This window comes from Pelodiscus sinensis, chromosome 8 (assembly GCF_049634645.1).
Source record: "Pelodiscus sinensis isolate JC-2024 chromosome 8, ASM4963464v1, whole genome shotgun sequence".
NCBI classification, from domain to species: Eukaryota; Metazoa; Chordata; order Testudines; family Trionychidae; genus Pelodiscus; species Pelodiscus sinensis.
In genome coordinates, this window is record NC_134718.1 from 53,512,411 (window position 1) to 53,528,618 (window position 16,208).

A 16,208-nucleotide genomic window follows, 5' to 3' on the forward strand; every position below is an offset into this window, starting at 1 on the left:
CCAACCGGGCAGCACCCCAGCTGTTCTGCCCCAGGCGTCCTGATTCAGCCACTGCTGGTCAGATTCAGCAGCGGCTGAATCAGGACGCCTGGGGCAGAGCAGCTTGGGTGCTGCTGGGTTGGTCCAGTAGCACCGAGGAGCGGCCGCTCTACTGGACCAACCCAGCAGCACCCCAGCTGCTCTGCCCCAGGCGTCCCCAAGTCAGCCGCTGCTGAAACTGACCAGTGGCTGACTTCAGGAAGCCCCTGCCCCGGGCTTCCTGGAATCAGCCGCTGATCAGTTTCAGCAGCAGCTGACTTGGGGATGCCTGGGGTTCTTAAGTTGAATCTGTATGTAAGTCAGAACTGGCGTCCAGATTCAGCTGCTGTTGAAACTGATCAGTTTCAGCAGCAGCTGAATCTGGACGCCAGTTCCGACTTACATACAGATTCAACTTAAGAACAAACCTACAGTCCCTATCTTGTACGTAACCCGGGGACTGCCTGTATACTCGAATGAACAGTGGCACCAGTTGATGCACTAGAAAGCTGGGGAAGAGTATGGGTTTCTGTCAGCATGATCCAGCCTTGGCCTCTCCTGGACAAGTGCCATATTGCAGTGCCCCCCTAGACTCAGGGCAGACAAGCCTCACTCAACTATGTTGCACATCCTATATATTTTCTGGAGTATATTTGGCTTATATCTGCTCTAAGTGTGACTCTCCTATTTCCGCCACTCCTGGTCAGCTGACTTTTCCCACTTGCTTGCTGACCACTGTCAAGGAAGTATCTTTTGAGCGTCACCTTGACTGGCTGTATCCAGTTCCTTTCCTGACTTTCATCGGATGATTGGTTCCTTTCATGGATATGACCCCAAAATCTATCCAACAGTCTCCTAAGTAAAAAACTAGTTTATTCCATAAGTCAGGAACAAAGAGAATAATTTAAAATGGGGTGGGGAACCTTTTTTGGATTAGGGGCCACTGACCCACAGAAATATCGGTCAGGGGGGCCCAGGCCAATAGATTTTGTGCGCTCCAGCCTCGTGGTGGGGTGGCGGGGAGAGGGGGAACTGTAGCGTCAGCAAGGGCTCCCGAATTCTGGGAGGGGGACTGAGCTTCAGGGGCCAGATCCAGGCAAGTCAGGAGCCTGGGGGTTCACCACCCCTGATTTAAAGTAAAGCAAATCTCAGTACAGGTTATACCTCCCTTAACCGGGACTCCCTGATCCAGCAACATCCGTGGTCCACCAAAGACCACGGATGTTCCTGGACCACAGATCCCAGGAACAGGGTGGTCTGACAGCAGGGCAGGAGCACTGTAGGGGGCACCGGCAACTCAGCCAGGAGCCCAGTGTTGGGGGTGGTGGTGGAACGGGCAGCACCGTGGGGAGCTCTGGTCCTAGCAGCGGCTGTGGAGCTCTGTCCCAACCCCGTTCTGGTTCCAGTGGCTGGGACGCTCTTACCCCAGCCTCAGTGACAGCCAGGGAGCTCCAGCTTCAGACCTCTATCCTGTCCCTTCACTGTAGATCTCCAGCTCCAGCCCCAGCTGCAGTGCCAGGCGACTGTGGAGCTCTGCCTGGGTTGTGGAGCTCCAGCCATGGCATTCCAGTCCTGGCAGCAGCAGGGCCGGCGGCATCTAGTGAACCCCAAGAAGCTGGGGCAGCAGCGGGGGTGGGCTGGAGCCCTCACCCAGTGGCAGCACAGGCCAGGAGGGGAAGGACCTCCCCTAGTCTGGCAGATCCCCTCTTTCAGAACCAGTCAGGTCCCAGTGTGCCAGGCCAGCGAGGTCCAACCTGTACTTCAAGCCTCAGGCTAAAAGTTTGTGTGCACAGCCCCACAATGCAGACTGCAGGGCGTGGAGAAGCGGTATTGCTGTGTGCACTGAAGTGTTGCACTGTAACTGCCCCGTGTAGACCTAGCAATCACAAACTAACAATGTGGCTAGTTCGTGGCCATGTAGTCAGAGCCATGACTACCTCTGCAGTTTACACTGCCAGTCTGCACAGACAAGTTCCATGTCAAACTCACTGAGTAGGTAAAAAGAATTTTTGTGTTACAGGAAGTTCAAGCAAAATCCCTCTCAATCCATGTTCAGCCATGTCCTTCATTGCCTATTTGCAGACACGACAGTGATGAGGGTGGCAGACAGGTTACAGAGAAATCTCACTGATGTCCATGGGAATTGAGGGTGCTTAGTACCTTATAAAAGTGCTGAGCACCTCACAGGATTGGAGGGATGCAACAGCACCCCTAGAGCTGCAGATGAATAAAAACAAATAAGACTCTATAGAGGGATGTGTGAGTGTTAAATAGGGTGGGAAAACAATGGATGAAATTCTGTGACTTATATTTATGCCATCTTCATTGTCCCTGCAGACTGTAAAATCTCTGCATTATACACACATGTTGGGCCTATTAAATTAGGCCCTATTTCATTTCCAGTAAGTCCATTGACTTCAGGGGAGTTACACCAAGGATAAATTTGGCCTTGTCACTGCATTTTGTAATGTATTTCTGCTTTAACACTTTTAGCAGCTTAATATATTATTAGTAGTACTGCATACATGCGAAATGCATTTCTTTGAGCAAAGAAAAATATGCAAATATGAATATTCCTACTTTGTCTCTTTCTCGTTACCAGTTAATCAATCACATTGAATGTTTGTGATGCCTATTAAAGGGAATAAGTAGATAAAAGCACATGACTTTCATTTATGAGACCCTGAGAAGTTGGAATTACAAAGAATATTACCAAAGAGAGTCAATGTATACTAATGGTTAGAACAAAGAGCTGAGAATGAAAATTTGTATCCCAGTTCTATTAACTCTCCTTGTGATCTTATGTGACTAAGCTAGTCCTTGCACTTTATGCATGTGACCAACTTCAAACTGGTGTCTGTGCTTCAGTTAAATATAATCAGAATAATCATTCTTTTAAATAAAATACTTCTATGCTTTCTGTTTTTAATTGCTATCAGCCATAAATCCAGATTAAATTCCCATAGAATGGATCTGGGAAGATTGTAACTTTAACAAGTAAATCACAAACATTGTGAACGTTACTTATCTTATTTTCATTTCCTTATGTATTTGAATTGAATACCAAATCTGCAAATCTTTATTTTACCTGGTTGCAAATTATAAACTGAATGAATAATCAAAGTGATCTGCTGTTCTGTTAAAACTACTCTTTTCAGGTTAGACGCAGGAAATACCAATATAAGACACAAAGAGGGTATTGATCCAATGTGTAATCTGTTGCAGAACACAGAGTTTCTTTTCCTTTAGTATTGGCTAGCATTTCAGAGGGAAAGAACCCAGCCTCTTGAGGCAGGTGCTTATAGGAAGAGAGTAGATGTGAAGGGGTGGAGAAGACATTTGGCTGCCAGAAAGAACCCCTAAGAAAGTATCCTTTGGGGGAAAAGAACAGTGAGTTTGGAATTCCAAGAACTGCCTAGAGAGACCTCCAAGGATCAGCTGCTGGCAGAACTAACAAGAATTGGTTACTTCTGTGTCAGTTAGACGGGATAGAATCAGGAGAAACCAATCAGGGCCCAGCAACTAAGATACAAAGCCCTGGCTGATTCTTCAAGGGGCCAGTTGTGGGTGAAAAGTTAGACGGCAGGGGAGGATTTTCTCTGAGTTCACACAAGAAACCTGGCCTGATCAAAGACTTAATTCATTTTTGGTTGAACCAACAGGTTCTTTTATGTTATGGAATTTAAATCCCAGGCAGCTACCTTCAGTGAAATATCAATTCACTGCTGTGAAACTAAGGTGAGCTTCATTTTGTGAGACACCTGCTGTCACCCGTAGGTGCTCCTGTGACAGGTGCATTTGTGTGGTCATAAAGAAGACCAGCACCTGTGCAATGGTTTTAAAAGCACATAGATAAAAGGGGGAAAGGCATTTCACAGAACTTTATTTTTTTACACTCTGTATTGACACTGGAATGTGAATACTGTATTTGTTGGTATATATGTTGTTTGTTTTGGCATTCCCTTCAGGGTGCTGTGGATACTGCAGGCGTAAGTTTATGAATAGAACATGGGAGTTCAGTTCGCAGGGATGTGAATCAACCATTCTGATGTGAATCTGCAAGGGAAACCCCACCACAGCTAGCCGTTTCCTGTCATCCTCCGGGGCCTCCCTTTAGCTCTCCCAAGAATACCTGGGGCCTCTTCAACAAGCCCCTCTGAAAGACAACTGAGGTAAGAGGGGAAAGAAGAGAGCTGTGTGTGCATGCTTGGAGAGGCTTAGGAGCGGATAAGGAGAGTTTGAAGATGTGGAAAAGGGGATTGAGGGTTTCATCCCGTGCAAATAACTTCATGTTTGGCAATTGTTCACAACATGGGCTAAGATATGTTAGCTTCTTCCTGCCTAGCCTCAGTCACCGACCTAGCCTCAGTCCAAATGTGTGACTTGGTGGATAGAACACTGGACTATTACACTCAAGACCTGGTTCTATTATTGGCTCTGTTTGAGCAAGTCACTTCACTGCTCTCTGACTCTCTTTATCTGTAAGATATAGATAAGAATATTGCTCTCCTTTGTAAAAAAAACACACACACAAAAACCCCAGTGTTGAGATCTGTGGATGAAAAGTGCTAAATTATTTGGCTGCAGAAGCTATTACATTTTTTTTCTTGCTGTAATATAATAGGGCACAGGTGATGTTAAAATTGATACAGGTATTTTTCTGTGGAAAAACTCACATTTCACATTTGTTTAAATTCTACTATTGATCTTCTAAAAACTTCTCCTATGTCAGTAACAATTTTATTAGTATTTCAAAACTAAATAGAAGTATGGAATCGAAATGCTTGAGAATGTCAGTTTCTAAGACTTTTGAATAACACCTCGGTCTTGAAAAAGTATTTCAAAAGTCCGTTAAAGGCCCAATTCTTAATGAATTAAAGTGGTCATATGTGTAGCACTAACAATGTGTTAGGGACTTTGTTAAAAGAATACAGAAATAAAAAATGTGAACTAGTGCAGCAATAAAATACACGTAACAAAGAGAGTTAATATCTTTGATCCCCAAAGGAAATATATCTTTCCCTTCAGCATTGAAGTTCTTTGTAGTATAGTGTGGGAAAAAACATGACATGTTGGCTGCAAGCCCAACACCTGGCCTGAAAGTTTAGTTTACAGTGGCCAAAGGTCTTCAGTTTCCAGTATATAGAGTGCTTATAATCTGAAATCAGTGCTAAAAGTTACCTCCAGGGCACTGTTGTTTTTTTTTTTTTCTGAAAAAGGATAAGATGCTTCGAAATAAAATATTTACCTGTGTTTAATAATGTTTGAATAAATGAGGATCAAAGTAGTTTCCCCAAGTGCAAGCACAGCTATTGTACCCTAACCTCTCTTTGTCAAGTATCAGGCAAGCACAGAGAGATCCTATTGTCTGGGTGAAATAAAGAGAAAAACAACTACTTAAATAAGCATATTTGTAGAGTGAGATGGAAAATGGTGAAAGGAATTTTGTTTCTTCCTCTGCACTAAAAATGTGTAACTGTTCAGCAAAAAATCAAAATACAAAATATTTCAGTTGATTATTATAATAGTTTGATTCAGAAATGCCACCTCTGAATCTTAGAAGTTACAATTTATGTTCCTTGGACTCCTGTTCTCCTCTCTAGGCTAGGTTCCCTGGTTGGTCAATATATCCTATGACACATCTAGGTTTCTCCTCTTAGTGAGAGGAGGTTGTGCATCATGGGAGATGGTTTGTAAGTGTGGAACAGTCCCTCCCCCACCAGCTCATAAAGGAGAATGGGACCATGAGGCAATGTAACTATAACTCCCATAAGGCACCATGGCAGCATGTCTGAATCAAAATATTTGAGGCTTGGGCCAAACTATTTTGGTTTCTGGCTGAAAACCAAAAGTTTCTGGGTTTGGAAAACAATTTTTCAGTGGAAAAATCAATTTTTTAAATGGAAAGCTGACTTTGCTTGTAAAACAAAGTGTGAAAAACCCTGTTTTTAAGAAACACTTTGACCTGCTCTATACAGTATTTTTGTTTTCCTTGAGCGTAGAGTAATGTTTGCTTTAACACTTTTCATCTAATTTTTTTTTTTATTTGAACACACTGTAAACTCAAAATGCAACTCCATCGTTATTGACTTGACTCAGGAAAGACACTAGAGCAGAGGTCTCAAACTCGTGGCCCACAGGCCAGTGCCAGCCAGAGCAATTGCACAAGTAACAGAGGGGGAATTGGAGCGCACTGGGCGGAGAGTGCAGGGGGGACCAGTCATGCAAGGCCCCCATGGTGATCCCCCAAAACTGAATGCTGGAGGTTAGGGTGCCACAGGTGAGGATATAGGAGAGGGTGGAGTGATGGGAGGAATGGGTGGGATTGGGGCCCAGCAACAGACAGTCCCTGCCCACCAACTCACTGAAGCTATGTCTAGACTGAAGGCCTTTTGCGCAAGAAGCTTTTGTCATACGAGATCTGCAAAAACTTCTTGTGCAAGAACGCGTCCACACTGCAAGAGCTCATCAAAAAAGCAATTCACTTTTGCAAAAGAGAGCATCCAGACTACATGGACACTCTCTAAAGTTAGCTCTGATTGGTATTCACAGGATGGCCACCAGGGCACCTGTGCTTTTTCCTCTTTCCTTTTTTTGCTCCAATAACCCCTCTTCCCCATCCACACATGCCTTTTTGCAAAAGAACTCTCTCAAAAAGGCATTCTTCCTCATAGAAAGAGGAATACCAATTGCGCAAAACCCCCTTTGTTTTCGATTCTCTTGCACAAAAACACACTTGCAGTGTGGACGCTCCACAAATTTTGCAAGTCCTAGGCTGGATTGTATGCTGGGACTGGCCCACAGGCTGGGAGTTTGAGACCTCTGCACTAGAGAAAGAAGAGATCTCAGGAGTATGGAAAATGACTCAGCTTGTTCTGGTACCTAGTAGGTCCAGGCTAACTTATGGTGGTGTAAAAGTTTTTCTATTTCACCTACCTAGCACAAGCCTCTGTTCAGCTAGAAAACCCCTTTTCCTTAATTAAATTTCCCTTCAAAAACTAAACAAACACAAAATGTTCTTAAATGAAACGAAAAAATGTTGCAAACTAGGAATTAATGTTGCATACCCCCAAAATAATGCAAGTTATCCACAAAATCTCAGACTGTTGATTTTACTTTACTCATCCCTACTCAGAAACACAACCCTAAAAAAAAAACCAACAACCCCCTCCCCCTGAAAAAAGCAGTCTTTAAAGCAGCAACTGAGTCATAGGAGCAGATGCTGAAATCCTTGATGTATAATATAATAAAAAGATAAGATAGCCACTGACCAAGAGGTAGTCATAGTAAGACCTTGTAAGACTGGCTTCAAAATGAAAGCAGAAGATTGAGCTTGTGTTTGTCTGTTTGTTTGGAGAGCCATATGCTAAGCTGTTTGTTTGAAGGACCATGTGCTGAAGCTGGCAGTTGGAAGCTATGAGCTTCTTAAGGAGGATTTGAAGTCTACAACCCTATGTCCATTGGTCAAGCCTTAACCAGGGGGTAGGACTATCAGGAAGGCCAGGGCTATATAAAGCTCTGTAGTAAATGAACAGGCAGCTAGCAAACAGGGGCAGCTAACAGGGAGTTTTGTGAGGGAATTTAGAGTGGGAGCTGGATGGAGGCTAAGTACACTTGGCATTCTTAAAACTTTTAAACTAAACTAAATCAAAACTACCTGATTTAAATAAAAACCCTATCGAATCTAATTATCTGTAGGCGAGAGTGCAGGCAAAAACCCAGCAGCAGAGTGGGGGTTATTCTGTTTATTGCACCCAATGTAGCATGTATGATTACCTACCCTATGGACAGGTGGCATATTGTGCATTCAATGCAAGGAGCTCCTGGCCCTCAGAGACCACTTACAAGCTTTGGAGGCCAGTGGCTGAATTGGAGGAGCTAAGGAAAACAGAGAGGTACATAGATGAGGCTTTCCGGGACACTGTAGAACTGTTCCACCTTCAGTCAGACAGCCCCTGTACTGTTGAAGAGGGTGAAGGGCTCAGGGAAGGAGAACATTCAACTGGAGCAGTGGAAAACCATCCCATGACTGGGGCCCTCTTTCCAGATGTGGTATTCTCTTGCACTCAGGATACCTTTCCAGGGAAAGAAACTCCAGCCATTAGGAAAAGGCAGGTGTTAGTAATGGGCATTCAATCATTAAAAATATAGACAGCTGGGTTTGTGGTGACCGGGAGAATCATATGGTGACTTGCTTGCTTGGTGCAAAGGTTGTAGAACTCTCGAGACATATAGATAGACTTGTGTAGTGCTGGGGAGGAGCTTGTAGTTGGGGTACTTGTAGGTACGAATGCAGAGAAGGATAGGAGAGAGGTTCTAGAGGACACATTTTGGCTTCTAGGCAAATCTGACACCTTAGGAAATGGCGGATAGCTAAATAGTGACACATTTTTAAAGTGCTTATACACAAATGCTAGAAGTCTAAATAATAAGGTGGATATTGATATAATAGGTACCACAGAAACTTTGTGGAATGCAGATAATCAATGGGACATATTCATACCAGGGTACAAATTATATCAGAAAGACAGAAAAAGGCTGTGCTGGTGGGGGAGTGGCACGATACATGAAAGACAATGTAGAATCAAATGAAGTAAAAATCTTAAATGCACCAAAATGTCCCATAGAATCTCTAAGTATAGAAAGGACATGGCAAAGGGAATATATTATAGACTACCTGACCAGGATAGTGATAGTGACTATGAAATGTTATGGGACAGATAGATAAAAAACTCAATTATTGTGGGGGATATCCACTATCCCCATATTGACTGGGTACACGTCACCTCAGGATGGGATGAAAAGATAAAATTTCTTGGTACTTTAAATGACTGCTTCTTAGAGTAGCTGGTTCTAGAACCCACAAGAAGAGAGGCAATTCTTGATTTAGTCCTAAGTGGCACACAGGAACTAGTGTAAGAGGTAAATATAACGAGACAGTTTGGAAATGGTGACCATAATGTAATACAATTTAACATGCCTGTGGTGGGGAAAACACCTCAGCAGCCCAACACTGTGGCATTTAATTTCAAAGGGGAACTACACAAAAATGAGGTTAAACAGAAATTAAAAGGTACAATACCAAAAGTAAAATCCCTGCAAGCTGCATGGAAACTTTTCACAGACGCCATAATAAAGCCCAACTTATAGGTATACCCCAAATTAAAAAACACAGTAAGAGAACCAAAAAAGTGCCAGATGGCATTCACTCAAGCGTTCTAAAAGAATGTGAAATTGTGAAACTATTAACTGTGGTTTGTAACCTATCCTTTAAATCAACTTTTGTACGTAATGACTGAAAGATAGCTAATGTAACACCAAGATTTAAAAAGGGCTCTAGACGTGATCCTGGCAATTATAGACTGGTAAGTCTAACAGTTTGAAACTATAGTAAAGAATAAAATTGTCAGACACATAGATGAACGTAATTTGTTGGGGAAAAGTCAACATGGTTTCTGTAAAGAGAAATCATACCATATTAATCTACTAGAATTCTTTGAGGGCTTCAACAAACACACAGACAAGGGGATCCAGTGGATATAGTGTACTGAGATTTCCAGGAAGCCTTTGACAAGGTCCCTCACCAAAGGCTCTTAAGTAAAGTAAGTTTTCATGGGACAATATGGAAGGTCTTCTCATCGTTTAATAACTGCTTAAGACAGGAAAAAAAGGGTAGGAATAAATGGTAAGTTTTCAGAATGGAGAGAGGAAACTAGTGGTGTTCCCCAAGAGTCTTTGCTGGGACCAATCCTATTCAACCTATCTCTAAATGATCTGTAGAAAGGGGTAAACAGTGAGGTGGCAAAACTTGCAGATGATACTAAACTGCTCAAGATAGTTAAGAACAAAGCAGACTGAAGAGCTTCAAAAGTATCTCACAAAACTAAGTGATTGGGCAGCAAAATGGCAAATGAAATTTTATGTTGATAAATGTAAAGTAATGCACATTGGAAAACATAATCCCAACCATACATACAATAGGATGGGGCCTAATTTAGCTATAACCACTCAAGAGAGAGAGCTTGAAGTCATTGTGGATAGTTCTCTGAAAATATCCACTCGGTGTGCAGCAGCAGTCAAAAAGCAAATAGAATGTTAGGAATCATTTTAAAGAGGATAGAGAATAAGACAGAGAATATCTTTTTACCTTTATAAATCCATGGTATGCCCAAATCTTGAATGCTGCGTATAGATGTGGTCACCTCATCTCAAAAAAGATATATTAGACTTGGAAAAGGTTCAGAAAAGGTCAACAAAGATGATTAGGAGTTTGGAACAGGTCCCACATGAAGAGAGATTAAAAAGACTTGGACTTTTCAGCTTAGAAAAGAGGAGACTGAGGCAATATATAATCATGACTTATGTGGAGAAAGTGAATAAGGAAAAGTTATTTATTTGTTCCCATAACATAAGAACTAGGGGTCACCAAATGAAATTGATAGGTAGCAAGTTTAAAACAAACAAAAGGACGTTTTTTTTTTCATGCAGTACACAATCTACTGCTGGAACTCTTTGTCAGAGGATGTTGTGAAGACCAGGTCTTTAACAGGGTTCAAAAAAGAACTAGATAAATGTATGAAGATTAGGTCCATCAATGGCTATGGACCAGGATGGGTAGGAATGGTGTCCCTAGCCTCTGTTTGCAAGGGACTGGAAATGGATGACAGGAGAGGGATCACTTGATCCCTGTTCTGTTCACTCCCTCCATTACAGCTGTTGGAATACTGGGCTAGAGGGACCTTTAGTCTGACCCAATATAGCTGTTCTTAATGTTCTTATATTTTGGCTAGCCACATAACCTATAAAGCAGAGGGATTTAATTGAACAGAAATTTGTAAAATACAGCAGACAGAAATATTCAAGTGTAGCAATTATTTACAAATAATGAGGAAATAAACATGCCTTGCCCAGTAGTATGGGGTCATTTTAGTTTGGCATGGGAACAGTCAAACATTCCCCATAGGCATATTAATATTAATAACATACTAATCAAAAGCTTTTAAATCATCATAACATTTACATCTGAGTTGAGGAATTCCATCATGCTAAAATGCTTTACAAGCTTTTCCTAAATATATTTGACAGCTTTTCTGTGGAAGTACTTATAGCTGGAGCTAGTCTCACATACCTCTGTTGCCAATGACATCATTGCCAGTTGGATCTTGTCAGATCTTTTTGTCCACATTGTGCTACTCAGGAGAGTGAGGAGATTGTACAGAGTTTCCCACTCCATGGCAGTTTAATTTTGCTAGTTTGGAGTTCTCGTCGGCACTTCAGTTTTAACAGGGAGATGGCAGGCAGTGTGGTTAGCCTGATGTAAAGGGACAATGACAAGATCTTGAAGAGCAGACAGACAAATGTTTTGGAATTCAGCATTGAGACAGCAGGCTGAGGCAAGTGCTGGGTTTTCAGTACAAAAAGAGATGAATTATAATACTGTTGTGTGTTTGGCTTTCATTTTACTTGGTATCCCTTTCACAATAGTACCCCAAAGCACACTTCTCTTGTTGCAATCGTCATAGCCTCCAGATCCCCATGACATTTAAAAATGTAGTAATTTCATGTGTGAACATTTATTGTAGATGAAGTACTGTTCATTTTCTGCCTCACTTTCAGGTGTGACTCTATTGGAGCAACGTGTTCGTTCATTGCCCTGCCAAATGTTCTCAGATTTCAGCCCAGTGGAAGTGGCTTGGCATTCAATGTAGCATAAAATTTGTGTGGAGAGGAATAATTGTACATTTAAAAGTCTAAACTATTTATTCGGTTTTTCTTACCTGCTGGACTTAAGGGTATTATACATATTAAATGCGCATCTGAACCTCAAAATTGAAGCCCTCAATTAGTGTAGACTGGTGTATCAAAGCCAATGGAGCTAAAATGATTTACACTAGCTGCAACTCAGTGCATAGTCCATGTTCTTATAAGTTTTACCTGAAGACCCCAGCACATTTAGTTCTAACATCATGGGAACATTATTTACCTGTAGCAGACTTAATTTACACACTCCCCAGGACCTATAAGATTTTTATAACCTTGAAAATCCCTTGTCAACAAGTATTCTCTGCTAACATATGCCAGCAACAAACTGCCGTGTAGCTGTACCAATTAAGACTGAACATTTCATTCATGCTTGGTATTTTGTATTGAGGTACTGTCTATCTTTTTAACAAGTATTGTTTTTATTGAAGTAAAAACCTGCCCTTTTAGATGAGCAAGCTAATCTATCAGAGTTGACATGTAATAGAAAACAAAGCATAAGCATAAGAGAGGTTAGAAACGCTGGCACACGTTTTAGTGCAGATTATCCCATAACAAAACTGGCCATGTCTAGTTTCACTTTCATAAAAATTCTTCTGTCAGTAAATTTTGCATTGCTAGTAAACAGAGTTGGACATCAGAGCAACAGTATTAACCAGGCAGTCATAGGAGAAATTTAATTTTTTTCCTCCTAAATCAGCTTGTAAAATACCATACAGAGCTGGATAAGATGATAAATGTAATGAGCCTGATTCTGCTCTAATTTATATTCTGTGCATTTCCACTAACAAATTGCACGAGGGTAAATCAGGGTAGAACTTTACTCATGAAATTATCTTAAAAATGTGTTTCCCTATTATTCCCTTCTGGCCTGAGCAGAGCATCATTTGTGAGGAACCTCAGTTTTCCAATGAGACTTCGTCCCTTGTGAGGAACTAAAGCTAGTTTAATTCAGCCTAGTGAAGATTTGAGGAGAAATATTCCTTTCTATAAAAAAATCTGTGGTAAATGATTGATTGATTTTTTGTTTGCTTTTTCATGCAGTTATAATTATTTGTTGTTAAATATTAATAGCTTAGATATTTCAGCTAAAGGTTTGTAAGAAAAGATTTTCCACTGTAGTTCATTTTCCTTTATCTCCCTATTCATAAACCCAAGTCAAAATTCTTTACTCTTAACATCATCATCTGTTGTCATAGAAACTATTGCAATACATAAGTACTGTAAATGACTGCAACTTCATTGAATAGAAAGGGATCAAGATGGACCATGGTGGAGTGGGGGGGGAGAATATTTAAGCAGGTGTGTCTACAATAATTGATGGTGATAAGAAGAAACATTCAGTACTTCAGTAATGCAATGTGAGCTATATTCATTATTATGCTAACAATATAATAAAAAGGTATTTATTGAACCTTTTGTTTATTTGGTGATATTGTTTTCCATAAGATATGCAAAGATGCTTACAATGAGACCCTTTGTTGCTTGAACAGAGCACTATGCTTCAGTTGTGTACTAATTTTATTTTGATTCCTTGGTGGAAGTTGAGATTAATTTGATTTACGTTCTTTCCTTTTTAAGACTCTGTTTAGAGGCACCTTGGTAACAAGAAGGCAGTGCATTTGGCACTTTTTCTGTGTTATGTACTGTGAAAGCTGAAATAGATATAGATATAAACACCTCATTTCGCTGTAAATTAGACATCTCTCATTATCCCCAATAAATGGCAAAAATTAATTTTTGTAAAATAGATTTTTGGAGGGAATGTATGTAGTTCCTATAGGTCTCCATTGCAGTCCTTCTTTCCCAGGAAGCAGAACAGAAGGTCAGTTACAAGTTATCGTTTTTATTCCTTGCTATAGCTGCAAAATGCCAGAAGAGCTTCGATTTGAAGCTTCAAGTAACTGTTATTCCTACATCATCTCAGTGGAATGCAAAGCTCAGACAGGTCTTTAGGATGTGTAAATGTCACAGAGATTCAGTTGTGCAGAGAAGTCAGTGACACTCCAGTGACAGCACAGCAGTATTTTGCTTCTGGTTCAGTACAAATTACAGACAACTTGACATTAGAGACCTTAGAATGCAGAAGCAGACTGAAATCCTCCATGATCAACTGACTTTTCCTATTTATAAAAACGAAGCTTTCATTTATACAGTTCTTAAGGGACAAATCAATGGAATGGAAATGGAATTGGGGGTAGGAGTATGACAGGGGACAATAAAGTTTCTATTGTATATGGTATTTTCAGTTCCTGACTTAACCTGAAATACATGTAAGCAGGGGCTGAACTGCTGCTTGCTGTCAGCCAGCTAAAAGGAGGGGTGGGTATGCCCACTACAGTTGTTTAGCTCTGCAAGGTAATTAAGTGTTAACTATTGACATGTAAATACTGCTCAGAAGAGAATCTGAGGTGTGGCTATGTAAATCCCATTCAGCCAGGGCTGATGGAAGGTCAGTGTTGGAATGGAATGTGGAGAAGTGTATATAATTTGGGACTGTTGTTGGGGGTAACTAATCATGCTACCCCTAAATGTGGGAACTGTAAAACATGCCACCAGTGCTTGCAGGAGAGACACCACCATCATGGAAAGAGGTCTCGGAAGAACAAGCCTCCCCCCTTCCAGAGTTGAGTGAACAGAGCTGGGGGAAAGGGTTAAAGGGTTTGAGTCAGCCTGCTTCATACCTGCCAGGTGTGAGCTATAAGACTGGCCCAGCCTGCACCTTTCCCCCTTTGTTTTAAGGACAGACCTCAAGCAGACTCCCTGAGGAGTCTTTTCTTTTGCTAGTCCAGTGAAAGCTGGATTCATTTGCCAGTCCAGCTGGTGGCTAAAGAGTTGAAATCACTCAGGGATGAAATCACTGGTTTGCCTGAGTGCCAGACCTGTTGCACCAGTGAAGTAGCAGTGACCAGCGGCGTGGCATGGCGTGGCGGCAGGCAAGGACTGGCAGCATGGTGTGGAGTGGCAGCAGGTGAGGAGCGGCCATCAGTGGCGTGGTGTGGAGTGGTGGCAGGTGCCCAGTGGAGCGTCCAGAGGTGTGGAACGAGACAGCTGGTGGAGCGTGGCGGAGTTTCGTATAAGGTGCCCCCTATCTATCCCCCAACTTCCATTTCTACCCAGGTTGGGAGTGAAACCCTGCGGGTGAACTTTGGGAGTCTGGGTGGCACAGACCAGGGACAGAGACCTTTGGGGTGTTGGACTTTTTGGACTTCGGGCGATTCTTGGCTGGGGTGGGGGCTTGGCTCATGTTTGGGGTTATGAACTCTGTGGTGTTTTCCCCCAAGTTAATGCCGTATGACTTCTCTTTCTGTTTCATTAAATGTTTCTTTCCTACACTCAGACTCAGTGCTTGCGAGTGGGGAAGCATTGCCTCTCAGAGGCGCCCAGGGGTGCGTGAATTTCCCAGATTACTGGGTGGGGGCTCGAGCCGGTTCTATGTGTGATGGCCCCAAGATATTGAACCCAGCCCTGGTTACTGCCAGGCCTACCCGGCAGAAGGGTTACATACAATCATGATTTTTCCTTTGCAAGATATTGCACATAAATGTAATTGTCAGGTACGTTCTTAGAGTTCTGGTGTTCAGCCTTTAGTCATTGAACCCCTATTGCATAAAGCATACAAAGCCAAACCATTCAAATGAGAGAGATTTTAGCAGCATTTCTAGCCTTCAGTCATGTTTATTGAAAGTAATTACCTACATTCATACACATTTTCTAGTAACTTTGCTCTTATCCTCTTGTCTTTCTTTTGCATGTAATAAGTAGCTAGGTGTCCATTTTGTCAAATTGTCTCCCAGCTTGAATTCCACATTTTAATACAGTTGTCAAAAATAAAGAGAGGAAAAGAAAAGGTAGGGTTTTTTTTAGCATACCTTAGCCAAGAACTACTATGGGCCAAAGATAAATATAAAAACTTTGGCTCACCAGAGAAATTAAGCAAGTAGATGAGACAGGGTGTGTGTCATGTGCTAAGATATTGTCATGCTTTGGTATGCTAGATATTGTCTATTTGTCAGGACAAAGAGAAAGACCACAACTACCTGAGAAGTTGTTAGATATATAATATCCCAGCATGACATACTCCCTTTCATGTTTATGGGGATTCTCAAGCAAGACAGTGCAAATATTATTCCAAAGACAACCAGAAAAAAAACTCCAAATATAACTTGTGGCAGTACAAGTAACTGCCATATCCTCACCCAAATTATTCCATCTCTTAAATAACAGTTTCCTCATTGTCAGCAAGCTTGGTTAATGTACAGTTCTAGTGAGTTTGATTTTTCTGAATTGCTTAGTTCCATTACCGTAAATGTTTATATCTTTGTATGTCCAAGTAATCCCATCTGTTCTCTTTTTCCTGCCTGAGATAAGGACAGAACAGTGAGACTTTTAGGGAAATCCCATGGCCTATGTTACACATGAGGTCACAC

At 41.7% G+C, this 16,208-nt stretch overlaps 1 long non-coding RNA gene across 2 annotated transcripts in view; it reads left to right on the top strand.

Moving 5' to 3' along the window:
• The first annotated feature begins 3,617 nt into the window (after window positions 1-3,617).
• Window positions 3,618-16,208, top strand: part of LOC142830511 (uncharacterized) — a 63,628-nt gene continuing 51,037 nt past the window's right edge. The window contains exons 1-3 of one of the 2 annotated variants that reach the window (XR_012905810.1): window positions 3,618-3,756; window positions 3,987-4,190; window positions 11,635-12,321. This is a non-coding gene — a long non-coding RNA (uncharacterized LOC142830511). Of the gene's footprint in view, window positions 3,757-3,986; window positions 4,191-11,634; window positions 12,322-16,208 lie in introns of those variants that run through there. The other variant, XR_012905809.1, reaches the window with a different exon arrangement.